Raw genomic sequence first — 10,797 nt, forward strand, 5'->3', positions numbered from 1 at the left:
ATACCTGTAAGTGTCAACACAAAAAGTAGCATTCAGTTTCTTTACTCAATTTTGCCAGCCAAGTCACTGATCTTTCAGAATTGCAGGAACTGGCTGAGCAAGTGCCTTTTTATAATTACAGCCTCTTGAGGGAAAAATAGCCACTTCCTCTTTAGTGAAAATAATATAAATACTTGGCAATGAACACAGTCCTCTGGTGCTTCTGGCTCCCTTTTAGACCCACTACAGGGTGGGTTCTACATTGTGGGTTACATTTCTGTAACCTGCAGCTTTATTTATGTGCTACCAACCTAAGGCAGCTCCCTTCCATCCACAGCAGGCACAGCACAAATGCTTCATGGTCCCCTCTTCAGAACTCTGGGGCATGTAATGCATTGCAAATATATCAAAGTTTGGATTGCAGCACATGATGGGGTGAAATATCTCAGCACATGGTAGGCTGCCATAGGAAAAAAAAATCAGAAATGACAGAAGCATTTTTTGGCTTCCACTCAGAAACCAAACAAGTTAATGGAAAGTACAGGAACTGTTTTGCAGCCCAAAATTGCTGATAAACTTTAGCCTTAGCCTAACATCACTGACAAAGACAATCCTGTGAAAAGCAGTACTTTTATGTCATGGTTTAACAGCTGAGCAGAGTTTCTTAATATTTATCATGTCTTAATATTTATCAAATTTTGATCAAAATGCATAGCATTAGGAGAAAAAGGGTGAAAATTTTAAAAAGACCATTTTTTTCTTCATACCATATTATTGGTGTTTTAAGACCAATATGAAAATGAAGATTTTATCCTCAATCTGAAAAGTGAAAGTAAAGTTCATATTTACTCTAAATTAACAAGTTTCACAGTGTATGAAATGTTATCTTGGGTCTTAATTCTTTATCTCATATCTGCTATTATTTTCTGAACACATTGTTACTGGTTTTGACTCTAACTTAAAGAAACTTTCAAGGATTTTGGCTTCTGTTATAAGCAAAAATTTAGATTGAGCCATTTATTTTCTAACAGAACCTGAACATGGTAAGAAGCAAACAAGCAGAAATGTATTTTCTAATAGAGTCAAGCTTTCTACGAAGAACTGCTCTTCCTAAAATGTTCCTGTTCTTTGTTTTTCCTATTAATTATTTCCTTCATTCATAGTTTGAGGGAGCTTTCTACTTTTCTTTCCTGTTCTCCACAGGCTTCTGAGTATTGTTTTCTGCCATGTGTCCCTTACCACCGTGTTCACAAAGTTTACCTGTTTTGCACAGTGTCCTCTGTTCAAGCAGTAGCTCTGGCTGTTTCCACTGTAAAATGTGTGCATGCCCTTGGTGCACGACTGCAGTTGTGTCTGCCAGCTTCAGTGAAGTTTTGCTGTCTCAGCAATTAAAATACTTTCTCTCTCAGTTCTGCCCATCTTCACAGTGAAGTTCAGAGGCATGACACTCTGTATGGATCAAAAAAAAGTGAAGAAAAAAGAAAGAACAGATTGCAAACAGCAAAAATTCGACTATTACAGAGAAGCCAAAACTCTGTAGAGCATTCAGGTACAAACACCCTGCCACACATAGCCTTCATTATACATTTTTGCTGAGCAAAACCTCTGCTGTTGCCCATTGTCAGCCTCCTTCAACAGACCAAAATGCACCTGACTAAAGGCAGCTGCATGCCCACACACCTTAATTTCTTACTGGTCCAACCTGGATGACTTTATTTGTACCTGGTAGCTCAGGAAAGAAAAATCTCAACAAATCAATCAGACTTCCAAGTTATGCCTCTCCTTTTTCTATGTCAGATTAATTTCTGGTTCCTATGTAAGTCTTATCCCAGACTGGATTAGTAAGGTACTTTCCTGGGGTTAAATTCTCTTGGATCTCTCCAGCTGACAGCTTGAAATTTTCTATTCATTTTCACTGATGTTTATTCACACTATGAAGTCTAGTTGAGCTGAAAAAACCTCACAGAGAAATCAGATTAATTTTACCTGTGCTAACAATTTTTTTTATTAAGTTACTGTTAAGGAAACTGGGCTCACCTTTGCTTTGTTTGGGTTGGAAGGGGTCTATTTCCAAGATCCTGGGCTTTGTAACAGCTGGGACTGTAGGCCAAGGGGAGAGCTGGACTAGGATAACAACAGGAATGGGATAAGGTGTTCGAGTCCCTGTGGGAACACAGGCAAAGGGGACACACGGAGGAACAAAGAGGGCGGCAGGCAGGGAAGGCTATGAAGGGACCAGTGGAATGTAAACGGGTCCAAAGAGTGTGTTTGTGTGTCTGAGCCCTGTGCATGAGCACTACAGTCTGTCCATCCCAGGGGTGAGTGAGCTGAGTGGGGGGCTCTGCACCAGGGGCTGGAGCAGGGCCATGGGTCACGGCCCGGGTGCCTGTGCCAGCTGCTGCTGGGGGTGAGTGTCTGTATCTTCCCCAAAGTAGGGGTGTGGGGCGGGAGGGAGTGTATGTGCTTACCAGCAAACTTCAGGCTGCACCAGCCAGTGAGTTTGGGGGCCTCAGGCTGGGGCATCATGCTGACAGGGAGTCAGTGCTGCCATGCCTGGGGGCCTTGTGAGCAAGGGGTGCCTGTGGAATCAGTGTGAGTGCATGGGTGTTTGCAGTGAACCTCTATCTGGACCAACCAGCAACCGGGAGACCTGTGGAGGAGGCAAGGGAGGGTTGGATGCAGGCAGATGACCATCAGAGGGGTCATGCTGGTGCTCAGGGGATGCATGAATGCGTGTGTGCTTATGCACTGGAGAGTGTGATGTCTATGCCAGCACCAGTGACCTTCTGCCTCTGCCAGCCCAAGCAGAGGGGACCTAATTGTCTCCATTCTATGTGAGCTGCTGAAGGCAGTGCCTTACCTGGAGGAGGTGGCCACTCAACATCCCTTGACACCTTGTTTCCCTTCCAGACAGCAGAAGGAATTAGCAATTTGAGCATCTGACTTGCAATTTTTCCATGCTCATCTTCCCTCTTTATTCAGCAGATGATTATAAGAGAGAGTAGATGACTCTAATTAGGATCACCAGACCAAGAATAATTACTTTTTTACAACCCATTCTGTATGATTGTGAACCTGCATGTGTCTCTACAAATGCATGTGCTTGCATACTGAACATTTGTACTGGAACAAGAAGTTCAAAGGTGCATATCTTATCTAAGATACCAGAAAAGTATTTTTTTTCCTGGTTGACTTCCATAAAAACAAATGCCTTTGATGAGAACAAAGACTGCTGTATGATTTTCTGATGTGATTGTGGACAGTTCTGCCTTACTCATTCACGGTGTAGGTTCAACTATTTGCCAAAATGTCAGTGTCCTGTTTTCCTTCAGGAAGAGGGTGGTCAGGGAAGCAAATTGTGAAATGGTCCATGTGTGCGGTCAACAGCTCTCCAACATGGTTTTCAAGGCTGTTGTTAGATTTATAGTTTTTTCTCCCAAATAAAATGCACTGGAATGCAAAAGCTGCAGTTTCACCTATCACACCCTGGTGGTGTTATATCTACAGTATCCATACGCCCCTCTGTTATGTCTGGTTCCTATTCTCTCTCCCGGGAAACTGATTATTAGCTTTGTGACTGAACATCAATAATTTAGAGAAAAAGCAATAAAAAACTGTACCCATGTAGTCTGGACAAAACATACCTGCATGGCCTTGGCAGCTTTACACATTTTAGAGGAGTGATTTTATCTTTGCACATCATTTCAGAGATCCTCTTGCTGTCCCAAAATGGGTTCTTTCACCTGGTGTGCAAGACGCTGATCCCCACCCAGAGTTGAGTTGTTTGATGCATTTACAGCTCTGTGCAGAAAGCAGTGCTGGGTGGCAAATACACAAAATCAGCACACTGACTTCCAAAAATTTTCACTATCTATTATATTTTAGCAAACAAAGTCATTAATATTCATTGGCTACAAGTTACCTAGTCCTCTTATTAATTTTCTGTCTTAATTGGTTGAATGGTTTCTTTGGTTCTTACGCTAATTAATGACCCTGCTCAGTCTTTCTCTTCTCTTGAGTCAGTGGGTTTCTTGAACTGGTGGTTCGTGAGCCAGTGGTCGTGATCTCTCCCTGCCAGAATTGCCTTTTACCCAGTTTGAGAGGATTTGGCACAGTTGCTGAGTTGGCTGTGTTAGTTTCTTCCTTGTTTTGTGTGTTTGTAATGACCCACCCTTAGGTGGAAGGAGTTCTGCCAAATGTCCCTGAGGCCTGTAAATTCTGTATTCTTTGTGTCCACCATCAGTTGTACATCCTTCTTCCCAAGCTTTGTTAAACTCCACTTAGCTCTGAGATCACTGAAGCATCTCAAGCCCTAAACTCTAACAAAACAATTCTACCAATGAGTAATTTACCTTTTTAAAACTCAGACACCACTCCATTTCCTGATATGTGTACCATGTTTAACTCCATGTCTTTATATGGCTCTCCTCCCAATAACACAAAACCACCACAAGTTTCATGCTGTTCTTCAGCAAAAACAAAAATAACTGTAGAAAAGTTTATTGTCAGGAAAAAAATCAGGAAAACAAAATCACAGAAACTACTAACTGCTTGGTTAGCTGCCTTTCTGTTGAGTAGCAATATGTCTTACTTATGTTCTACAGCATGCTACAGAAGTTTGTTACATATCAGTCTCAGGCACACTTACTATTTATTATCAATTATTAACTATTACAATTATACAATTTATTACAATTATATAATTTATACAATTTATATAATTATTTATTATAATTATAATACATTACATATAATATAATACCTATTTTTATATTGATATATTAATATATATTAATATAATATATTATACATACATATATTAATTATATATTCTAGATAATAATATATAAACAAATATATTATCAATGTTTATATAGTTAATATATATTATAGTATAATGTATATTAATATATGTTAATATAGTAATATTATATATAGTAATATATTATATTTATAATTATTATAATATTGTTGCTTATTTCTTATTGATTATTAATTATTAATTATTATTTAATCTAAACCATTTTTGAAATTTTTCTTTTTAACAATTAGTTTATTAGTTGATGTAATGAGATATACATCCCTTTATTGATGTTACTGTGTCAGAATTGTGCCAGTCTGTGTGCAGGTCTGCAGGGCATTTTGTTTCAGTATGCTTACAAATGAAACACATGTTCAGTAGAAATCAGAAAGAGTTATTAAATCAAGTGCTCTTTTTCTTCTTTTACCAGGTTCTATTTCTCTTTTGTCACTATTTCAAAGTGTTGTCAGAAGAATTTTTTTCTCTTATGGGGATGTAGTTTGCTTTTTGTCATACAGCTTTTAAAAGGAAAGATTTGGAAGCTATCAGTAATATACATGAAAAAGAAGCTCTAAAATACAATACCCTAAGCAGCTAATATTTATATACATTCTTCAGTTCACTAGTAATCCAGATAGATTACCAGAACCCTTTTCACTGCTATAGCAGGTAATCTTTAATAATTATTTATAATAAAAATAAACTTTTGTTACACCTAACTAGATTTTTATTCCCATTAATCTTAGTCTGAAACAGTTCCAATGTCTAATCTCATGAAAATTAGAAACTTTCTTGTAATTTTCAGCCTTAGTTCAGGCAGGAACATTTTGTATTTTGTGATTTTGTTTAAACTTTATCTTTTGGTTTAAATCTATGAACATATTTGCAGAGAGTAGACATTTCTGTCTCAGCCTTTTCTTTTCCCAGACTAGACAAGACAAGCACTTTTAGCCTCTCTTTAGAATACCCACTTTCAACTGTTGATCAGAATAGCTCCTTTCAGCCCCTCTTCCTTACTGCAACATCCGCTTTTGACAGACATGAGCAGTCCTTCCTGCACTGCTGCAGAAAGTATCTAGCTGCTTCTGCCAGTGCTGGAATTGCTGTTTCCCTTCCTCTACTGGATTCAACACATTTATGATTCAGTAACCTGATAGCTAATAAAAAGCATCTGATAACATTTTTCATAGTCTATTAATTATCACACAGTTCAATTGTGGCAAGTTTCCTAACACAATAAATAATTGGATAGAATAAAGACCAGTTGTTTGTTCTGGCTTCAGCTGAAGTAACAGTTTCCTGACCCACCACTAATTTATCAAATATCCTTTTGTTATTTTTAAACAACAGAAGCATAAGACAAACAAATTATATCTAATAAATGGTGCAGGTAACAAAAAAAAAATCTGTAAGTCTCTGCCATCTGAGATTTCTCCAAGATTATTGCTTATTTTCCTGGAAAAGCCCAAGGGTATCCTGCTCAGGAATAACCTCTATCCCTGTGGGGCCCTGAACTGACTCCTTCTCCATCTCAGCTCCACCCATGGGTAACAGCTTAACACTGTGCTCAAATGAGTTACTGAAAATCCTTATTTTCCTCTTCCCATTCCTAATCAGCTGCAGGACACCTATTGCAATGGCTGCTTAATTCTCTTTGGATGTTTGTGAAAAAGAATGGCTCGTATCAGTACACTCACTGTCACTTCAATATATTGCTTTATCAATTTGACTTCACCTTCTTCCTCTGCTACTAATTCCAATTACTGCTAATTTTGTCTCCTCCCTTTCCAGATACCAGAACTTGCTTCAGCAGACACATATTCACTGTCGCCCTGAAAACTCACCTTCTGAGCTTGCTGACATAGTTTTCTAAGACTTTCCCAGGACAGTAACTGTAAACATAGAGATAGGTATACATTCCTTCTGTTACACGTCTTGTGATGAGCATCTCTCACGGCCAGTGCAGTGAGAAAGTGTTATCCTGACCATCCAATCCCTGGCCATGGTCAGAAACCCATAAATCCTGGGAGGAAAAATAAACTTTCTCTTCCTTTCACCACACCTCGAGCTGTGTCCGTGTGATCTATTTCGTATCCAGCAGCAACAATTCACATCACAAAATTTTCCATGAACAGCAGAATTAATGAAGCATGGTTTCCTAGGGATTTATGTTGCTGATTCCCAAGGTCCATGCTCATACCATGTCTGCCACAATACCTTCACTGTGCAAAACCAGCACTTTAAACAGCCAGTGTGAGCCATAACACCCGCTGCTTGGCTCAGCACTCTACATCCATTGCACAGTCAGTCAAATATCAAGATCTATGATTGTTGTCAAGAAGAATGCATTGCATTCCTTTGTCTGAGTGGAAAATATTTCTTAAAATACTTTAAAGTTAAAATAAAGGGGGCTCCAATTGAGTTCTTTGTTTCTCGTAACTGTGAATTTAGAAAGAATGGTTTGTCAAAGTAAAGAAAAATGGGCATGCATTTGAAATGACTGCTGGAGAGATAAGAATTATGCTCCTAGAAGATCAAATGTGCATTTTTACTGTAAGTGTATATGAGAATATCACTAAACTTCCTGACCAATTAATGGGATGTATAGAAGTGAAATTATCACAAATGAGCACTTTCAAATTTAATTTCTTTTGGGGCTGTTTGTGTGTTTGCTTTTACCTTTGGAAGGTGAGCACAACTAGTGCTTTTAATCACTGAGGGATGTTCTGGTTAGACATAACTTCTCTGTGTCTGTGATTTCTCTTTATTGACAATATTTAAAGAAAATGTGGTGCAATGACTGTGGTATTGAATCAAAGGAGCAGGCATTTCAGTCTAAGTGAGGTGAAAATCCTGTACCTGCTTCTCCAAGGATGGCAAAACCATATGGAGCACTACTGCACATGCACATGAAGGCACAATAACCCTGAGGCACAAGTAAGTGATAGCTAAGAAAACAAACAAGCAAACCAGCAAGCAAACAAAAGGCTGTGGAAATTTCTCTCATGATGCGTGAACTTGTTTATCTTGTCAGGACCTCTTCTGACAGAAAGGCACATGACCAGCTCTTGGGCTGAGAATGTGAAGAGCCAAGGGGGAAGTTACAAGACCGTTCACATATTAGCCAATTAATTTTTTTTTTCAATGTGTAACACTTCAAGAAAAGGACAAATTTGAGCAAGTTGGCAATGTTTCGGTGGTGATAGACTATATTGGCTGCACAATGAGAACTCCTCCTGCCAGGAGCCATGTACCAGGTTCTAGTGGTAGAGGCATCAGGTATGCCAGGAGCAGCTCTCAGAAGAGGAATTATATTTACTTTATCCATACAGAGCTGGCTTAATTTTTATTCATTGATTTTCCCTTTCATGTTTTTTCAAGTTTCAGAAGTATTGTCATAAAACACCCACAATCTTATCAAGCCCTGTTCATGTGACAGCCACCTTGGGTACACTGTCAGCCTTTGATACCACCGCACAGAACACCTAAACTCAAGGCTGGTGGTGCCTGGTTCTTAGTTAATTTTGCATAAAATATCATTTCAATAAGAAAATCATGTAGGTTGGAAAAAACTGTTACATCACCCAATCTAACTGTTATTGAAATATTGCTAAGTCCACCACTAAAACGTGTCTCTAAGTGTAACTTCTTTCATCCAGTGATAGTGACTCAACCTCTTTGCTGGGAATCCATGTTCTAATGTTTGGCAACTGCACTGATATATAAATTTTTCCTAATAGCTGATCTAAACTTCCCCTGCCACAATGTGAGGCTGTTCCTTGTCATCCTTCCATTATGTGCCAGAAAATGCATTATGTCTTAGAAGATACCATGCAAGCATGTCACCATTTCAAGAGGTTAAAATCCACGTGCCAGTGTGTGCTCAATACTTGAGCCAAGGCAGTTAAGTGCTTGTTGGTTGTAAAAAGCTTGCTATTGCACTGAATTAAGCACAAAGGTCAGTCTGTGAGGGTCATTTTTTACACAAAGACAGTATAGTTTCACAATCCATTCTCTTCAACCTTAGCAAGGCTAGGAGGAGATGTTAGTTCTCTACCCCAGGCTGATCCTACACCCCACAGCACCACCTCACCACCTCTGGGAACACCATGATTTCTGAGGCTGGAACAGTGAGGTGGTTTCTTCAGCATCCATTGCTAGCTTGTGATCTCCTCTCTCCTTGCTACTCACTCTTTCCCACACAGCAAATTGTGCTGTCTCCTGAGTTTTGCCAGTGTGGATAGCAGATGGCAAGAAAATCAATTTCTCCACACCTTTTCATAGGGAATGATCTAATGCTTGGAACAGGAAATAAAGGTGAGGGAGCAGCTGAACTTTTTCAGAGAGGTATTTGAAAGGGGAAGCATAATGGTTCTGGCAGCTAGCTCTGTTTCCTTCTTCCTGTCTCCCTGGAAGCCTGAAAAGACGTGTGAATGCCAAGTATCCATCAAGGTGCCTCCATTTTAGATCTGGAAAAAGCATTATTTGCAAAATCACTAACAAGAGCTTAAATTGCTATTACATCCTCATCACAGCTGCAGAGGCATGTAGAAAAAGAGGGTTTCTCTGTGTCCCTCTACTCATCTGGCCCAGGGTGGCCTTGACTTTGAAAGGTTAAGGTGCAGAATTACCTGGCATTGGAACACTGGATGGGAGAACAGGAACAGAAAGGTGGCAAAAACTGCAGTCTCCATACTGCTCAGAAAACTTCAATTTTTTGAAGTACATATTGTGAGAAACAAACCTCATTTTTCAAAAATTTTTATAAATTTAATAAGGAATAAGGGACAAATCAGTAACAGCCCTGGGTGCTTGGTGACAGCCAGAGGCACGCCCGCTAACCATAGTAACTCTTCTTATTTACCCTTTTTATTGCATTTCTCAAATACATATTCATAAATGATTATACATATTCAAACATTTCTTCAAACTACTTTACAAGTTCCAGCAACTTTTTAGCATGGCCCCTCCTCTGATCCACCTTTTTAGAGCATGTGCCATAATTTTGGTTTCGAGGGCGGTATGTCACCCCCTCACCTCAAGGACCCCTGTTCCGTGGTTTCAGAGGTGACAATTACTGATAATTGAAGTGTCAGTAGCACGGGGCCCCACTGAGCTCATTCCTCAAATGTTATTTCAGTTATTGTAAGTTAAGCACAAGTACTTTAAACTAACATCAGCTATTTAACAAACATATCTGAGTTATTTTCATTATTTTTGTTATTTACAAAAATAAAAACATTAGTTATTATTGCACAACTACAGCTACTTCTGCAAAAGTTAACATTATAGTCTAATGCACAACACATAGCATTCACTGTAATATTTGCGAAAGAGAAAACTTTAATATGTGTTTATCACACTGTCCACAAATTAAAGCACCATCCATAAATGGTGTTCTAAGGACATGAGCTACACAGGGGCCACGGCATCAGCCACAAAAAGCTGACAAATTATATCAGAAGAACTCAAAAAGTGATTACAAACTGTACTATATCAAAATCGTTGTGATTAATAACAATTTGCAAAAGAGAATACAAAATAGTGAAAGCAAACAACTACATGGATATTTTTAACACATATACATCTAGGTTATTTCCAAGAATAAAGCCTCTCAGCCTAAGTTAGGATCCCTCTACGTGTATGAGTTCAGTGTACTGTTTCTGAAACACTCCACAGCGTGAACACTTCGTGTTTAAGAAAAGGGGAGAGAGCTCAAGTGGCATCATGATGAGCTACACAGTGTTTTCCCAGCAGCTGGGGCTGGCAGGTATGGCCCAGCACCAGCACTAAACCACAGCATAAACAAAGCCAGCGCGGGCATCGCGGCGCACACAGACCTCCCCGTTGCTGGGGCCGCCGCCAAGCCACGGTTCCGCGGCTCCCCGCTCCTCCCCTTCCCCCGGCGCCCCTCAGGCGCCCCTCGGGCGCTGCCCGCCGGTGACCTGCCCGCCCCCGCAGTATCACTGCCGGCCACCCAGCCCCGCCACCGCCCGCCCCCGCACTATCACTGCCGG

This window comes from Poecile atricapillus, chromosome 3, assembly GCF_030490865.1.
Source record: "Poecile atricapillus isolate bPoeAtr1 chromosome 3, bPoeAtr1.hap1, whole genome shotgun sequence".
Taxonomy (NCBI): Eukaryota; Metazoa; Chordata; class Aves; order Passeriformes; family Paridae; genus Poecile; species Poecile atricapillus.